Below are 15,845 nucleotides of genomic sequence, written 5' to 3' on the forward strand. Positions count from 1 at the left end.
CATCATGCCCTCACTCTCTGTCACAGGCCCGGACATTTCCAGAATGACTTTAAGAGATTATATAAATATATATATTATAAAATATAAATTGAAGAAAAAAAGTGTGAAGAATACCATGTGGAAAAAAATGTTGTGGGTTTTTATTTTTTCTTTGTTGCTGTTGTTGTTGTTGTTATTTTATTCATGGATCCTCACATTCCTTATATGTGATGAACTGCAGTATTTTTCTGCTCTAAAGAGAAAGTCCAGGGGAGATGACAATGGTTTCATAGCTTGATGATGCAGCGACTTGAACCAGTGTTGCGAGGCCCCTTTGACACTTGATGAGATCCTGGCTCCACACTGTAGGGAGAGCTTTACTCTGGTGCTTTGACTACGTCTCCTGCTCCCATTTCTCCTGTCTTACATACATTGTCAAATAAACACAGCATGTCTTACAATGTTTACTGACCCTACATAGACCAATGGCAACATCACACTCCCTGTGGCAAACAATCAGATGTAAAAATGTAAATCATTTTCCAAAGTATTAAAAACATGGTGACAACAAAATGTGCTCGCCAGACTTTTAAATACTTTAAATTATTTTTTTCTGTCACTATTTTTTAACGTAAAAAAAGGCTGTCAAAGATTCCTTCAGTCGCATTTCCCTCATTTTCCAGCCATGTCCATGTCCATGCATGATCGTCCTTTGCTCTTTTTTTGCACTATAACCTCAGCTTATTTAATTTATTGGTACATTCATAAAATTAAGTTTAATTAACCTACAAATTTTTGACAAATGTTAATACTTTTTTATGTTGGATAGTGTAGGCGTAAAAAAAACAAAGCAGACAGATGTGTTTTGGTGGGGACATCTTTTTCTGAGTAAAGTTTTGGAGGAGTTTGTACGTGAACAAATTCAATCCTCCTGGGTTATAATCCATTCAGCTACTTAGTCATACCACTAGATGCCTACACAGTTTAGAAAGCTGTACGCAGTTGAGCGAACCAACTGTAAATTAGCTTCAACAATTGCCTTACAAACCTGTTTTTTCAACGTAAATCCATGCCTGTTCAACAAAATTAATTGCCTTTACGTACACACATATTCACCGCCCTCCTTGATTTACTCTCCATAGGGACTGAAAGGAAAGACTGATTCAGTTTGCTTTTTGGAAAAAATATTTTGTGAATGTACTTTTAACTACATTTGCCAAAGACTTAGTTTGATATTTAATATTTTATTTACAGTATATGTATGCATAAATAAAGCAGTATTATCTTTCGAATAAGTAGTCGACACTGAACATGTATGTCGTGACTTTCAACAGGCGATGACTGTAATGAACAAGGTGAAAAAGTGACTCAATACAATACATCAGTTGCAACAAAATGCTGCTTTGTAGAATGATTTGTGAATAATGTGAAGACAATTCTTCTCTGTAAATAATATCACACACACCATTGCAGTATCATACTAATGTACTGGCTCCCTTTGTAGATATACAGACTGAAAATGACATGCATTACATTTGTGTCTTAATGTAATGTTGTGCTCTGAGGAAAGGCACAACTACTGTTTAACCTGTGGCTACATACACTGTAGTAGCGGGTTTCAGATGCTAACATCACATAGGTTGTCTTTGTCATTTTATTTTGTTTTCATGATAATGTCATGATGATGTTTTATGTCACTATGCAATGAGTTAAATGGCTTTCTGTATCATCTTTTGTTGTTGGGCTCAGATGAAGTAATCCCCATGGAGAACAGCATAAAAGTTAACACGTACAAAAGACCTCCAGTGTGAAATGGTTTCTCTCTCATTTTACTTTTACTCTCCTAAAAGAAGATTTGATCAAACTGAAGTCCTTGGCAACAATCAAAGATATCGTCCTGTTTGCTGTTATGTAGATGTTGTGATCATTATGTTAATCCAAATTACAGTCATCTGTGCCTCCATGTATAGAAACACACCACACTTATTACCAGTCACCCATCTCTCCTCCCTCCCTCCTTCCCCCTTCACTCTCTCTACAAATACAACTCTTAAGTGTCCAGCATCCAAGATAAAGTTCACTTTAATTCCCCACAAAGCAAATACATCATCTGGTACCAGGGTTAACTATTGTTGCTGAGGGCACCAGATAGTGGAGAAACAGTCCTGCTCTTCAGGAGAAGCTATCCTCTACAAATTGCACTTGGGATTTGCCTATTTCTGTCTACATGTAGCTTGGCATATCTGAAAATGAAACATTGGCGCAGAGTGCAAGCCACCGTCATTCAGGCAAAGTCTTTGCTTTAGGAAGCAGAGCACCTCTAAAGGAATGGGTCTTCTGCTGTTGTAAAGATGATACAGGAGATGTGTCATGGGCATAAAAAAGGATTTCTGATGAAAATCTATACAGAAAGCCTTGTGGCCTCAATCATTGTTCTGTTTCAGTTCTGTTCCGATTCTTTTTGTGCACATGAGAAATAAATTCTTTTATATGTCAGTCGTTGACTCGGTGTCCCCTCATTATTAACCCCATAAGAAAATGATTCAGAGTTCAAGGTTCCCGGGGAGCGTTCCTGCTGCGGGTATATTGATGTTTGGTTTTATGAACAGTCACGACTACAGGAGGCACTCATACTGGTTACAGCTCTCAAATATGAAACACATGATAGATGCAGAGCACGTTGTTTGTGTGTAGAAATCATATACATTATGATTCCTGTTAAAAGTAGCCTACCATAAAAGGAAAACAATTGCATAATGTTGATGCGTTTGTTTGTGAAGAACAGAGGGAGAAAGAAGGAAAGCTAAAAAAAAAGAAGAGGGTCAAACAAAGAAGTAGTAGGACAGTTGGGAAGGCAGGAGAGCGTTGCACCGGCTTCTGACTACAGTATATTTAATGATGCATCGTTTCATCCTGCTATACCACACTACTGCTGCCTCACCTCCTCTCTGCACTCTCTACTCTGAAACACACAATTGTTGTAATTCATTTTCCCTGCTTCCTCTGCCTATTGTTTATTTCATGGATCCCCTGTGAAGCATCAAAAGCTGCTGTTTCTGTCAGCCCCCTAACTGTCCTATGTGTTTGTCATTCAGGCCTTGTTAAAAGATAAAACGCACACACATACACACTAACACTCCTTTCCTCTCCCAGCTGAGAATTCCCAGTGGTAAAATTATTCCATTTAGATGGGAACTTTTTTTGTCACTACCCTGTCTAAATTGGCATATCTGGCTCTCTCGTAGAAACCAATAAACTGTGAACCCGGATGCATCTGTCAGTCAAGCTCATCTTTACTTTAGTGGGCCAGATGACAACAACAGGAGAAGAGACACACACCAGCAGAATGGGGAGCACTGATTGGCTCTCATCAGTTAGGCATTACGAAAAGCACCTGTCATCCTCAGGGCTTCTCAAACCCCGCACAGAGAGGCCCTGCCACGGGGGCCAATGGGTCTCGCGCAAGATTTACTCAAACACTTCACCCTCATTGTCAACGTGGCTTGGTGATGCCCTACAGCAAGGCCTCTTTGGCATGATTCATGTCTGTCACTGATAATATATACAGTGAAATAAGCCCATTGTAAGGAGCTGGTAGATGGAGTCTGAATCAATCCCTTGTTAAAAGTTTTATTCAGACATCAACTTATTGCATTATATATTTTTTTATTTCACTTCTTTATAAGCATCTCAAATTTGATGGTGGACATCAGTGGTACAAAGTACCTTTACTCAACTTAAGTACAATTTTGATGTGTTTTACTTGAGTATTTCCCTTTTATGCTACTTTATATTTCTACTCCTCTGAATTGATCTAATCACTGTAGCTCCTAGTTACCTTTCATGAAGATTTTCTGCTCAAAAAAACATGATAGGCTCATAAAATACAATAAACCCCTTTTAAAAAAGCAGGGCCCCCTTCTCAGATGATTTCATTCAAATAACTGTTCAAAGTCAAATCCAATATTTCACCAGCAGTACAGATTAGAGAAAAACAATCCCCAAATGAATTCAAATTTCTGTAGCAGAACATTATTTTTTCTTCTTTACCAGATTTGCCTTTAGATTGGGAACCACTACACAAAAGTGCCAAACCGTATATAAAGCAGTTAAATCTAGCTGCACCTGGACCAGCTATAACAGTAAAATGCTACTAACTGTACATTGATATTAAAATCCAATAATGTGGACTTTTAGTTTTGCTGATGAATATGTACCTTAACTTAACTTTTGAATGCTGGACTTTTACTTGTAATTGAGTATTACCTAGATTGTTGTATTACTTTTTCCACCAGTGGTCGACAGGTGACGATGACAAAGTCCAGTGAAAACACCCAAAATTCAATACATAATGATTTCTCTTTGTATAAATGTCAACGAGATGACCAGAGAGCAGGAATCTCGAGGCACGACACAAGCGTGGTATTGTTCAGAGACAAGGAGTGGTGGTGGTCTAGCAGGGACGTCCCGTCATCTGCCTGCATGGGAGCCTGTCATCAGCCTCATCATGTGGCTGTCATAGTTGATGCTGGCGAGGGGAGAGGCCAACCCTGCTGTGTCAATCAACAAGCCCTCATTAGAAGCGGCGTTAATTAGTGAGCTTCACAGGCACATGTGTATTGTTCACAGTGCAGCCTTCGTTAACTCTGTTAATCCCAAATGAATTTGGGTTGAGAAGAGGCAGCACTACAGCAGTCCAGAGGTAGAACGTGAAGCTACTTTATGTGTTGAAAATAGTTGCTTCTTATCTTGATAAGTGAATATGTCTGAAATAGATATAAAAGTCCTGAAGTGTCCCTGAAGAAGCGCCTGCATGTATATTATCCTGGTCCAAGGATGAACGGCATTGAAAATTAAAATACACAGTTTGTGAAAATGTCCTTGTGGAAATAAATCATCATCTCATTCTAAGAATATTTCAGTGTGGCAGGGGAGTCAGAGAGTTCAAGCCCGGTCTCTGATGATCCTGATCCTGACAGAACAATGATTATGAGGTTATTTTCACTGTTGGCGGGTGAGACCATCCAGGCGACAAGAACATGACTTTGTGATGTTTGTAATGAGTGAGCATTGATTGACTCAACACAGCCTAAAGAGCTTTCCTCCATGTTGAAGCTCAAAGGATGCTCGGGCACTGTATGCATCGCGTACTGTAGCATAGTTCGCAATTAGAATAATGAGCAGCCGGAGAGCTGTCTGGAGAAATGCAATTGCTGCGTTTCTCAACCCAGGCCTCATCTGCCAACTATATGCTATTATACCATTCCCATCCCAGTTAGATCAGTCAGCAGTGCAGAGCGATCTCCCTTCAGGAGCTAAATTATCGTTTTGAATGGCCATTGTGCAACACATTGTGTAATTAAGCACTAAATATGCTTCGCTACCTGATTATGTCACTCTCCAAAAGGGCTGAGGAGCTGTGGGGCGAGAGATAGTGCACATCAAGCGGTGAGGAGGGATTTGAGTTTGGGGAGGAAGTGTGTAGGGGCCTAACAAAAGGCCAAAATGTGTAAAATGGGGTAGCACTGACCTGCGTGCCCCCTTCAAGCTGAGAGAGGGTCTTCTGTCTGACAGAAGCCCAGTTGGGGGGGCGGGAGGGGTGGGGGGGTGGGGGCGTTGTTTGAGTCCCAACTGTTTTGGTAAAACAGTGCAACAAGAGTGCCCAGCGTTCTGCAGCTCCAGCAGGACGGAGGAGGAAGAAGAAAAGACGAAAGAGGGGAGAAAGAAAAGTGGGAGGCTACAATCACCGACCCCCACCACCTCTGACTGGCTCCCCACACCGCTTCACCCCCCTAACACACACACACACACACACACACACACACACACACACACACATATCCCCGACGCCTAAACCCCCTCCCCTACCCGGCACCCAGTCACTGTCAGGCCAAACACATGATGAATTGCCCTGTCAACAGAATTCATTCAGGGACCAATTAATTCAGCAGAAATGAACTAGAGCCATCAGTCGCTGAAAAACTCAGTGCAAAGAGAGCAAAGTAGCCCCACTTCAGAAAACGAGGAAGCGAGGGAGGGAATGAGGGCGAGAGGGGTGAGCGTAGTGGAGACGAGAGGGCAAGCAAAAGAGAGAGGGAGAAAGAAAAGGAGACGGAGAGAGAGCGTGGTGGAAGTTAGTCTGACAGAAATTGGTCATTTAATGCTTTAGCGCACTGGAGACAGCCCCTGTCATAGAGGAAGGCATGGCAGGGGCTCCCCTGGTATTTTATTTATTAATTATCCTATGCAGCGAGGGGCCTTTAACTGTCTCAGTCCAGCCCCGTCAGCCTGACTCCCTGTCATTTTCTTTCCACAAACAGATCCTTTAACACCGCGCTCCAGGTTAATGGAGACAAAGCCAATATCCAACCAACCTTGCCTTCTCCCCCAAATACAGTATTCATCTGTACCTTATCCAGGTAATTATGTCTCAGACGATCTCCTGAATATGTCGTTGGGATGCTAATAAACCAGTTTAGAGCTGGCGTGCAGAACACGTCTGACCTTTTCAACTCACTGCTTCATGGTGGCTATGCCTCCCAAGGAGGGCAGCAATTATTTACACCTTATTGAGGACCGTATGTCATTGGGAATAAACACAGTTCCAAATAATTTAATGACAGCTACATATTATTATTCAGGATATATAACCAAGACAAACTCGTGCTTATTTCCTCATAATTGGCTGTTGATATGGAACATGATGCAATATGAAATCTTTGTTGATAAAAGAAATGCTTTGCCAAGTAGAGCTTCCTGACAGAGGGGATTTTACTCCCAAATATTTCAATTCAATTCAATTTTATTTATAGTGCCAAATCATAACAAAAGTTATCTCAGGACACTTTACAGAGTAGGCATATTTGTCACCTCAAGTGCTCCATCTCTGTTTCCTTAGCGGTGCCGACAAAAATTCAGCAGTACCGTGCTTGCCAGAAGCTGTTTTGTTGGCGGTGACAAATTAGCACTGTGAAGGGCGATATCAACACCAGCTAATTAAGGTGTCGTGTGATTTTGGGCTCCAGATCAAGAATCTGCTGATTCATCCCACGGGTGATTATGATGTCCATATGGTCAACGTACAGTGTGATACGCAGGGAAACACTATCGGCCCGCTGCGGCTCTGGCTTTGCCAAAAGTTTGATCTTGTCTTTTGTGGCGGTGTTGGGTGGTGTTCATCAAGGCTCTGAATTATTAACAGCATCTTTTCTTTAAGCCCGGGATCCTGTAGTGGAAAACACAGGATGAGGGGCAGCTGGGAGGCTGCCTGCACCTTTTCTCTGACATCAGGAAGTGAAATTCAACGCTGTTTCCACTGTCGTTCATTGATGGGCTTGTGTACCTTGGATGCCCCCTTCTTAAAGTAACTTGGTTTTTATCACACCTCGTGCAACACAAAGGTGATTTTAGGATAGGTGTTTTAGTATATTTAGTGTATTTAAGTATATTTAATTAAATCATTAAAACTACAAATATGCCCCACTGCTAACTAAGCATTTGTTGTGGCCAAGTGATAAGTAATTACTCCAGGGACTCTGGGGGCTAATACACTCATTTCTCTCACTCTCTCATTCCTCTCAATTCAGTCCTTTACTGTAGTGCTAAGCACGGTGAAAATACACCTAATAGACAACACTGGCATACAAGCCAAGTGAACCTGACAAATGGAACAGAAAAGCTAACAGAGAAGAAAGAGGTGCTTAGGCCGACTGTCACAGGTAAAGTGCTTTCCTGATTTCTGTTTACTCACCACGCTTGAAACTTGACTTGTTTTCCTGCAGCTTACTGAAGAGATTCTGTCTGTGAGTCAGCTGGTTGTCAGCTTGTCTCGCAGGCAAAAACGCTCATTTAGCATCACATTCAGAAATTGGTGGAAATAGTTACCAGGTGCAGGTTTTTGAGAGAGTATTATAACATGGTCAACAAAAAGGAAGTATTTTCTTTTTTAACCGAAAAGGATATGGTATTCAGTATTTAACAAGTGCTCGATTTAACCAGAAGACAACTTTAGCTTTAACACAAACTCTGCTGCTTCTCGTCAAACTCCCATACCACTTAAATGGACAACATAGAAAGACCATTATGTTTTTCTGCATATAAAGTGTAAGGAATAAGAGGGACAGGAGTGAGACCTACAGAAAGACACTGCATATGAACAGAAAGGAGATGTGCTGTAGAATATAATTAATTAAATGAGACTAATTAGGAACATGAGAGCAGGTGCCAGGCTATAAGCTGACAGGGAAGACAGCGAGACAACATGCCAGCACAAAAAAAGAAAAGCACAGCCCCCCCCCCCCCACACACACACACACACACACACACAAACATACACAAGCGCACAACCAAACAAACATACACACATATGCACACAATCACACAGCTGCGGTTATGAGGGTGTATCGTGACAGGCACAGGGACAAAATAACTTTCTGCGTTTTGTCATGTGAAACCCCGCAGGAATACTCCTGACAGGAAGCAGAGACCCAGGCACCGTGGGGGTCTCTTGCCTTTGTCTCACACACATTCTCTTTATTATTTTGTTCTGCAATGGTGGAAAGAAGTTTGCACAAGCCAAAGATTTCTCTCCCCTAATTATTTCAGCACTTGCTCCAGACGGCAGGCAGTGTAAAGTCACAGACTGCTTTTCTTTATCCTCAATCCCCCCCAAAAAAGCTCCTCATTCTAGAGCTGCTGCAACAGAGTACATTTAAGATTAAGATCCAGTTAGTTTGCTAATCAAAGTGAATGTTGACAAAAGACACATAAGGCGTTCTTGATTTTTAAATGTTGATCTTAACCCCTGTGTGAAAGTGAAATAGATGTGGCAGAAATCTCATTATGGGCCAAATATTTTAATTTGCATCATTGTAATGAACTAACAGTTCATATGAATTGATGTGGTTTGTGTTTCATCGAACTGAGGATAAAGTGAATTAGGTGTGAAACAGTTGATTGATAGAATATTATTCCACTATCTGCCATTTTGATCATTGATACATTTTTATAGCTAAAAAAAATAGTCAAATATTTTCTCTTGCCAGCTTCTCAGATATTGCTGGTTCTGTATTTTATATCCCTGAATCTCTTTGGTCGGACTAAAGCAGATATCGCCTCAGTAATTGTAATCATTTTACTGTTTTTTAAGATTTCACAGACTACATGATTAATTAATTAAATGCAAAAAAAGAATCTGTACATGACACAATGATGAAAATAATCTTTTGTTGTAGCCCTAAACATAGAAAGTGAAGTTACGAAAGTTGGTGCTAGAAAGATTACATAGTGCAGGAGCAACTAGCGTTTAGCATTGTCCGTTTTCTTCACCGCTGGGTTCTTTCAGAGAGAAGAAGTAAAAACACCAACACCGTGCAGAGATGAAAAGAGCTTGTACTTGCTCTTCACTGCCTGGTCGTGACAATGAGGTTAAGTATTTCTTTGCACGGTGCCACAAATGAAAATGTCACCTGTCCCCGCCAACTAGAAGCCCATGTCAACGTGCTGCTTGTAATGCTTCCAAAGCAACTTATTGAAAGATTTACAAAGTGTGCGAGCTCCTGCACTGCACAGAAAAACACATTTGACCCAGATTAATGTGGACATGTTTCATGAACAACATCAGGTTGTTTTTTTTCTTCAAAATTTGTCCAGGTACATATTACAAACAAGGTACTGTATTAGGGGGATTTAATAAATCACAATTTCTTAAACAAGTCCAACTGGAAGCAATGATTTCTAAAGCTTAACAAAAGCACAATTCCTCTCTTTTTCATGTTAGAATTAATGATCGCACAAAAGCAGTTGTTTTAGCTTGCGCGAGACAAAGAGGGAAAACCATCTTGACAGGACGAACATGATGAAACTTCAGACTTTTCTACCGACAATCACAGCCAAACACCACGGATCTATACCTAACTTTCTCTCTAGAAAACACACAACACGAGAGCATTTAGAAGGCTACGTGGTCCTGCAGCCAAGACTCTGCGATGCGGACAGCTCAATATCTAGCCTTAGTGCGGCTTGTCAATGCAATACCAAACTCAAGACGGAGAGAGATGGGGGGTTGGTGTGGGGAAGGCTTTTTTAATTATCTGTGGTTGAGTCGGACTGTGCATCATCATTAGAGAGACTAAATAGCAGTGGTCACTGACTCAGGTAGTGGTAAACGGCACAATTAACAAGCTGAGGAGGGAGAACTGTATTCAATTTGAAAGCCTTCTCTCCTAATCCATCTCCAGTGATCAGCAGTGCTGCTGAGCTACGCCCTTTTACATTCAATTACATTAATCAGGTTATTACCCAGCAAAAAGTCAACATTTTAATCAAGAACTGGCAAAGTAGGGCAGGACATTATACCTAGACAGGCCTAAGTGACAGTCAGAAGAGAGGAGTGATGATATTCTACTGAAGATAATCTTTTACTCATAGAAAATGGCACAGCACAGAGGTCTGTAAGTTCTGGATGTATATTTGTTATTAATTTGATTTTTAAATGCTCCATTTTTGTCAGTATTTGACATCCTGTCGACATTCGTACAAGTCTGAATTAATCGTGTCTTTTAGTGTGCATTTTGTGAATGTGTACAGCACATGTCAAGCATTGAGGCACTTTGTTTTGGTTTTCTTTTACACCTCCCTGCTGCAAATCCTCTGACTATAATCCTTGCAGGGGTGTTGTTAGCACAGCAGGTGTGTAAGAAATGTAAAAACACAGCTGCAGGGTTCAGATCTCAATAATATCCTGATAGTCTCGAAAATCCTTTGATGCTCTCTTTATGGAAACTCTTGAAATACACAAGGAATTATTCATATATGGATGGAAACAACTTGCCTAAATGTATGCAGTGTGATCCACTGTGGTCAGGTCGGGGATTATTTCATTCACTGCAAAAAAAAAAAAAAAGCCAATTTGTATGAATATGTGCTTACTTCACAACCAGTTCAAGTTGACTTTGCTGACTGATTGCTGACTGCACACACAAAAGTGAATCTAATTTAGTAGAACCTCTGGCTAAGCAGTAGTTTCTCACCCATTTTTCCCCCCACTAACAGGGAAGAAATCAATTCTCGGGCATCTATGACATTCAGGAGATGCTTGTCTTGTTCTTATTTTACTGATTTCCACACTTCTTTTTGCATTTTGGCTCGTTAGGAGTTCTGTGATGGCTGACCCGGGAATTAGGTCCTGATTAATGGAAGGAAATTCTTGTTGTCCAACCTATAATGAAAGAAGACAGAGGTGAGAACAGCTCAATAGGAGAGATAACCACTCTTTGATCCAAACGGTCATGCAGAACCTATACTCGCTGCATCGTCAGAAAAGCGTACTGTCGACCTCTTCGCTTTAAAATCTCTCCTCATAAACTTTGAAAGGGACAAATATGCTTTGAGATGATTTGTTTTACAAATTACAATGTAAAACTAAACCAATTTGAGTCTTTTGTTAATGATATACAATGCAAATGACAACAGACTGTCTGCCCTTTGAATGCATTGTTTCCAGATCACAGCCTGCAGACTTTTGCAATATAATAATTGACTTCTTACACTCAGTTACACACAAACAGCCACCCAGCGATACGGCATCTTCACACATTTTCAAAATATTAAACTGTCTAAGTGCCATTTTTGAATCCCACTAACAAGAAGACCCATCTCAACTTAAGATGTCTTGTTAAATTGAGACCTTGTTCCCCAGTGGACTTAAATGTAAAACATATCTCTACCCTTGACAAGCAATGTTAATCCATTTAGTGTAACGAACTAACATGTCCCTAATTAAAATATGCCTTTTAATGATACATACTGACATCCTGGAAAACACTGTCACGCTCCCCTCCTTTAATACAGGAATATGCTAATTGCTTCAGTAACACTGGTGCTCAAATCCCAGGGCTACTGCCACATCCTGAGGGAGTTTGTGTGTTGTTTGGGTGTTTGGAAACCTCTGTTCAAAAAAGGGGGGCCCTTTAACATACTGTGTCTTGATGACTGTTTTGGCCAGCAGAAAATGTTAGGGAGCATCAGGGATTGAGGCTGTTGATTTCCATCCATTTACAGACATTCAATTTGCCATTCAGGAGCCTCACTCTACACCCCTTCAGTCCAGCACTTCACCTATAGGTGTTAGAGGGCAGATAAAGAGCATCAAGCTTCCACCCCATCCCATGGCAGCTCATTTAAAACAAATCAGGCTGATTGCCGAGTTGCTGAGCTCACAAGGCCCAGGTGATAAAGCAATTAAAGCCCTCTAATTCTTTGGTTCGGAAGGGGCCAGTAGGTAATTAATTATATATAATGAAATCCTTTTGTTACCTCTTCTCCACATTTGATTTTTGTTTCCTGATGTGTGAGGCTGTTCATTTGATGGGCAGTAAGGGGACAGGTTCATGAAGGTGAAGTCTGCAGCCCTCTGCGGCAGTCACCCTGGAAGAGAGTGGGGCTTTAGTTAATAGGCTCTCTCTGGACAGATGAGGTCCATTAGGAGGTTAATTCTAAAATGAATAGAGGACATAGAGAGAGAAAAGGAGATGTAGACAGAGAGAGGAAGATGGCTGAGCACAGACCATGCCGATCATGGAAAAAAATAAATAGAGCATGTAGAAATATTTATTCCTCTGTGATGCAATGCTGCTGTTTGCGCATGTGATAACTGAATAGCCGAAGATCCAGAGGAACCATTTAAGCAGATTCTCAAAAATGACCAAATGAAAAACGAGGAAGCCTGCTCTGGACCAAGCACAACAGAACCCTATATCACTTCCCATCCATGAGGCCGTTTCTTAAACATTGAGGCATTGTTCACATGCATGGACTGCAGCCCTAGCCTCCCAATTTCCATTTCTTTCTCCCCTGCAGAAAGGCTGAATCTGATCCGGACCCATTGGTGTGTGGATAATGAAGGGGTTACCAGGAGCTAGGAGAGGCCCAGTAATTCCCCGCACCGGGGGAGTGGGTTTTTGGGTGGGGTTTGGATGAGTACCCCTGCTCCGTGATGCATGCACTCATGTGAGCTTGTGACAGCCTTTACGCAAATCCAAGGCCAGACATAGACGCTGCATGTATTATATAAAGATACAGTAGAGAAACCGGCTTCAAACATTTTATCGCTGCAGAAAGGCCTTTTCTTCACACAAATGTAGCTCATGCTGTATACATTAGCGTTTGTGTTACTTTGATCTTCTGTAGAGAAAGGATTGTACTAGAAAATCATTGCATGGATTTCATTTACAGTGCGGGATGGATTTGTTTCTGGTTAATGACTCAAATCATCAATTTGAAATTCAAGTTAAAGACATGTAAATACATTCTCAATCCCTTATATGCCGTGCTGAGCTCATCATCTTAGTTTTTTTCAGCAGTGGTGGGAGTAACCCAGCTCAATCTAAGGTCATGAAAATTAGCACATCATCTGGCAAAAAGGGTTAGCCAGTGTGTGGGCGTCTCCCTGAGGGGGGTCACCTTAAACATCAGTGCTAAGGCACCAAGAGACCCCCACGTACTCCAGGGTTAAGTATCTCCACTTCATTATGATATAGATGTGAACAACTACCCATCCTACCAAACGCTGTCAATAGACATTGAGTCCTGGTTTTATCCAGCCTGACTCGTCCTCTCTCAGGACCCGGCATGAGCCTCCATCCATCATCTGAATACTCCCGGCTCGAATCATTGCCGATCATTATAGTAACAGTGAGAGTCCTGATGATTGGCCGCAATTGTTAGATCACAGGGATCCGAGGGGTGATCCATCACGCTGGGTGCCACACTAACACCTCTGTGTGATGGGGTTCACCTCAGGGGTCAGGGCCAGGTCAGCCAGGAGAGAGCCTCTCCAGAGAGAAAACCTCCAACATTCCCAGTTACCTACCAAAGGCTCCCAAAGTGCAGGGTAAAATCATTACTATTTCCCATTTGATTACTCTTGTTGCATTAGCAATCGGTAACAATATATATATATATATATATATATATTTTTTTTTTTAAAGTTCACATATCAATATGAAGAGCAAATCTTGAGATAAACTGAATTGCATCAGGACTGCTCTCTCTGCTTCACAACGCAAGATGAGCCACTGACCCCAACTGACTTTTTTCTCAAAACTGGTGCAACACAACACAGCAACCCGCGGCTATGTGTTGTCATCCAAATGAGATAAGTTTATTTTCCCTAGACCAGCATTTGTTCCATCAGCCTGTAGGGTCGCAGACGACACTAGGAAGCAGCGGGGAATCCTTTTCAGCACCTGCAGCTCTAGCGAGGTGGCCCGCTAGCGAGTAAAGGCTTTGGCCGCTGCCCAAATATCTGCCTGCACCTTCTGTGCAAACGCACCAGCCTTAGGAAAACCAGGAGGCAGCAATATTGTGGAACAAATGTCCCCTAATCTCAGCCTGCTGGTCTGGGGTCCTGGGTGGGGCCTCCTTGTTGTTCCATCCAAACAGTTTGCTTTTTGCTCTTACAGTCTGACCCTGGATGCAGTCACATGGGACAGTGTTATTGTAATGAATAAACAGTCAGAGGACACGTCTAGTATCAGGATCCAGCAGCTCCGACTGTATGGGACCTTTTATAGAGAGCGGCAGTAATGGGCTGCCAATGTGCTGGTATAAATATGTGCATACCATATTATATTGTTGAATTAAACTCATAATGAATAATTCGAAGGACTTAAGCCCATTTTTGTAAAAGCATTAACACATTGCAGTTTGTTAACATGATCATTTATATAGGAGATCTTACAAAGCATAAGGGTAATGTTACATTGAAATGTTACCTTTGCAAATCCTTTCAGGCAGGGTGATGACTTTTGAACTAGTTATTAATCAATCAAATATATTTTGTAAGAAAGTTTTAAATCATATTTTTTGTAGAAAGGTAGAATTGGTGTATTGCAAGAGTTTTGAAGAGAATATTTACAGATTTCAATCTTTTATCTACTGTGAACTTGATGTCCATTCTCACTTTTGCATATTAATACATTCATTTACCCATGTAGATGACGTTCACTGCTCGGACAACAGTCACTGTCATTGGAAGTATAGTGCAATGATTGTTTCACATTTTCCCATGGCATTTATACAACCAACATACAGCCTTCAGGATTGAAAAAAATGTAACACAGTTTGTGTCTATGTTCACCCTGACAAAGAGATGCATGCTGGGTAAGGAAATATTGACATCATTTCATGAATCATTTTCTCATATATTGTCCATAGTCCATGCTGGCTCGTTTTATACATCACTGGAAGCTGGCTTTGTAAATCAGAAAACGAAAATTGTGGCTAAACTCTAAGTCAAAATGTTGAGAAAAATCTAGATTAAGTGGCTAAATCTACCAGGTTCAGTTTAGACTGAATTATGACACAAAAATAACATAGTTTTGTGCCTACCATGTGTAAAGTCTAATGTACGCTGATGTCACAGGCGTTTGGTCCATATATGTGATTATAAGTCTATTCCGCAACCTTAATTAGTTTCTGACATTTCTAGTTTTCTTTTTGTTAGATGTTATGTTGTTTTTTTTTTTTTTGGGGGGGGGGGGGGGGTTTCAAATAAAAACATTACATAAAACAGTACATTAACAGTAATTTAGACTTTTTTGAGGTATGAGATATTGAATTAAGGAACCCATAATGGCCCAGTAAGGCTTTTTATAATAAACAAACCTGCTATATTGTTACTTTAATATATTAATGAGTTTACCCATGCATTTAAGACTAAATATGCGTCTGCAACTACAGTGTTTGCAGTTTAAATATGCCACTGCTATAAGTGTTATTTAAAGAATAATAAATGGTTACTTCCTGTGTCATCTTATCACTCATATGTTTGTTTTTAATTCACCATCTTTTATACTAATTAGTAA

This window comes from Echiichthys vipera, assembly GCF_963691815.1.
Source record: "Echiichthys vipera genome assembly, chromosome: 11".
NCBI lineage: Eukaryota > Metazoa > Chordata > Actinopteri > Perciformes > Trachinidae > Echiichthys > Echiichthys vipera.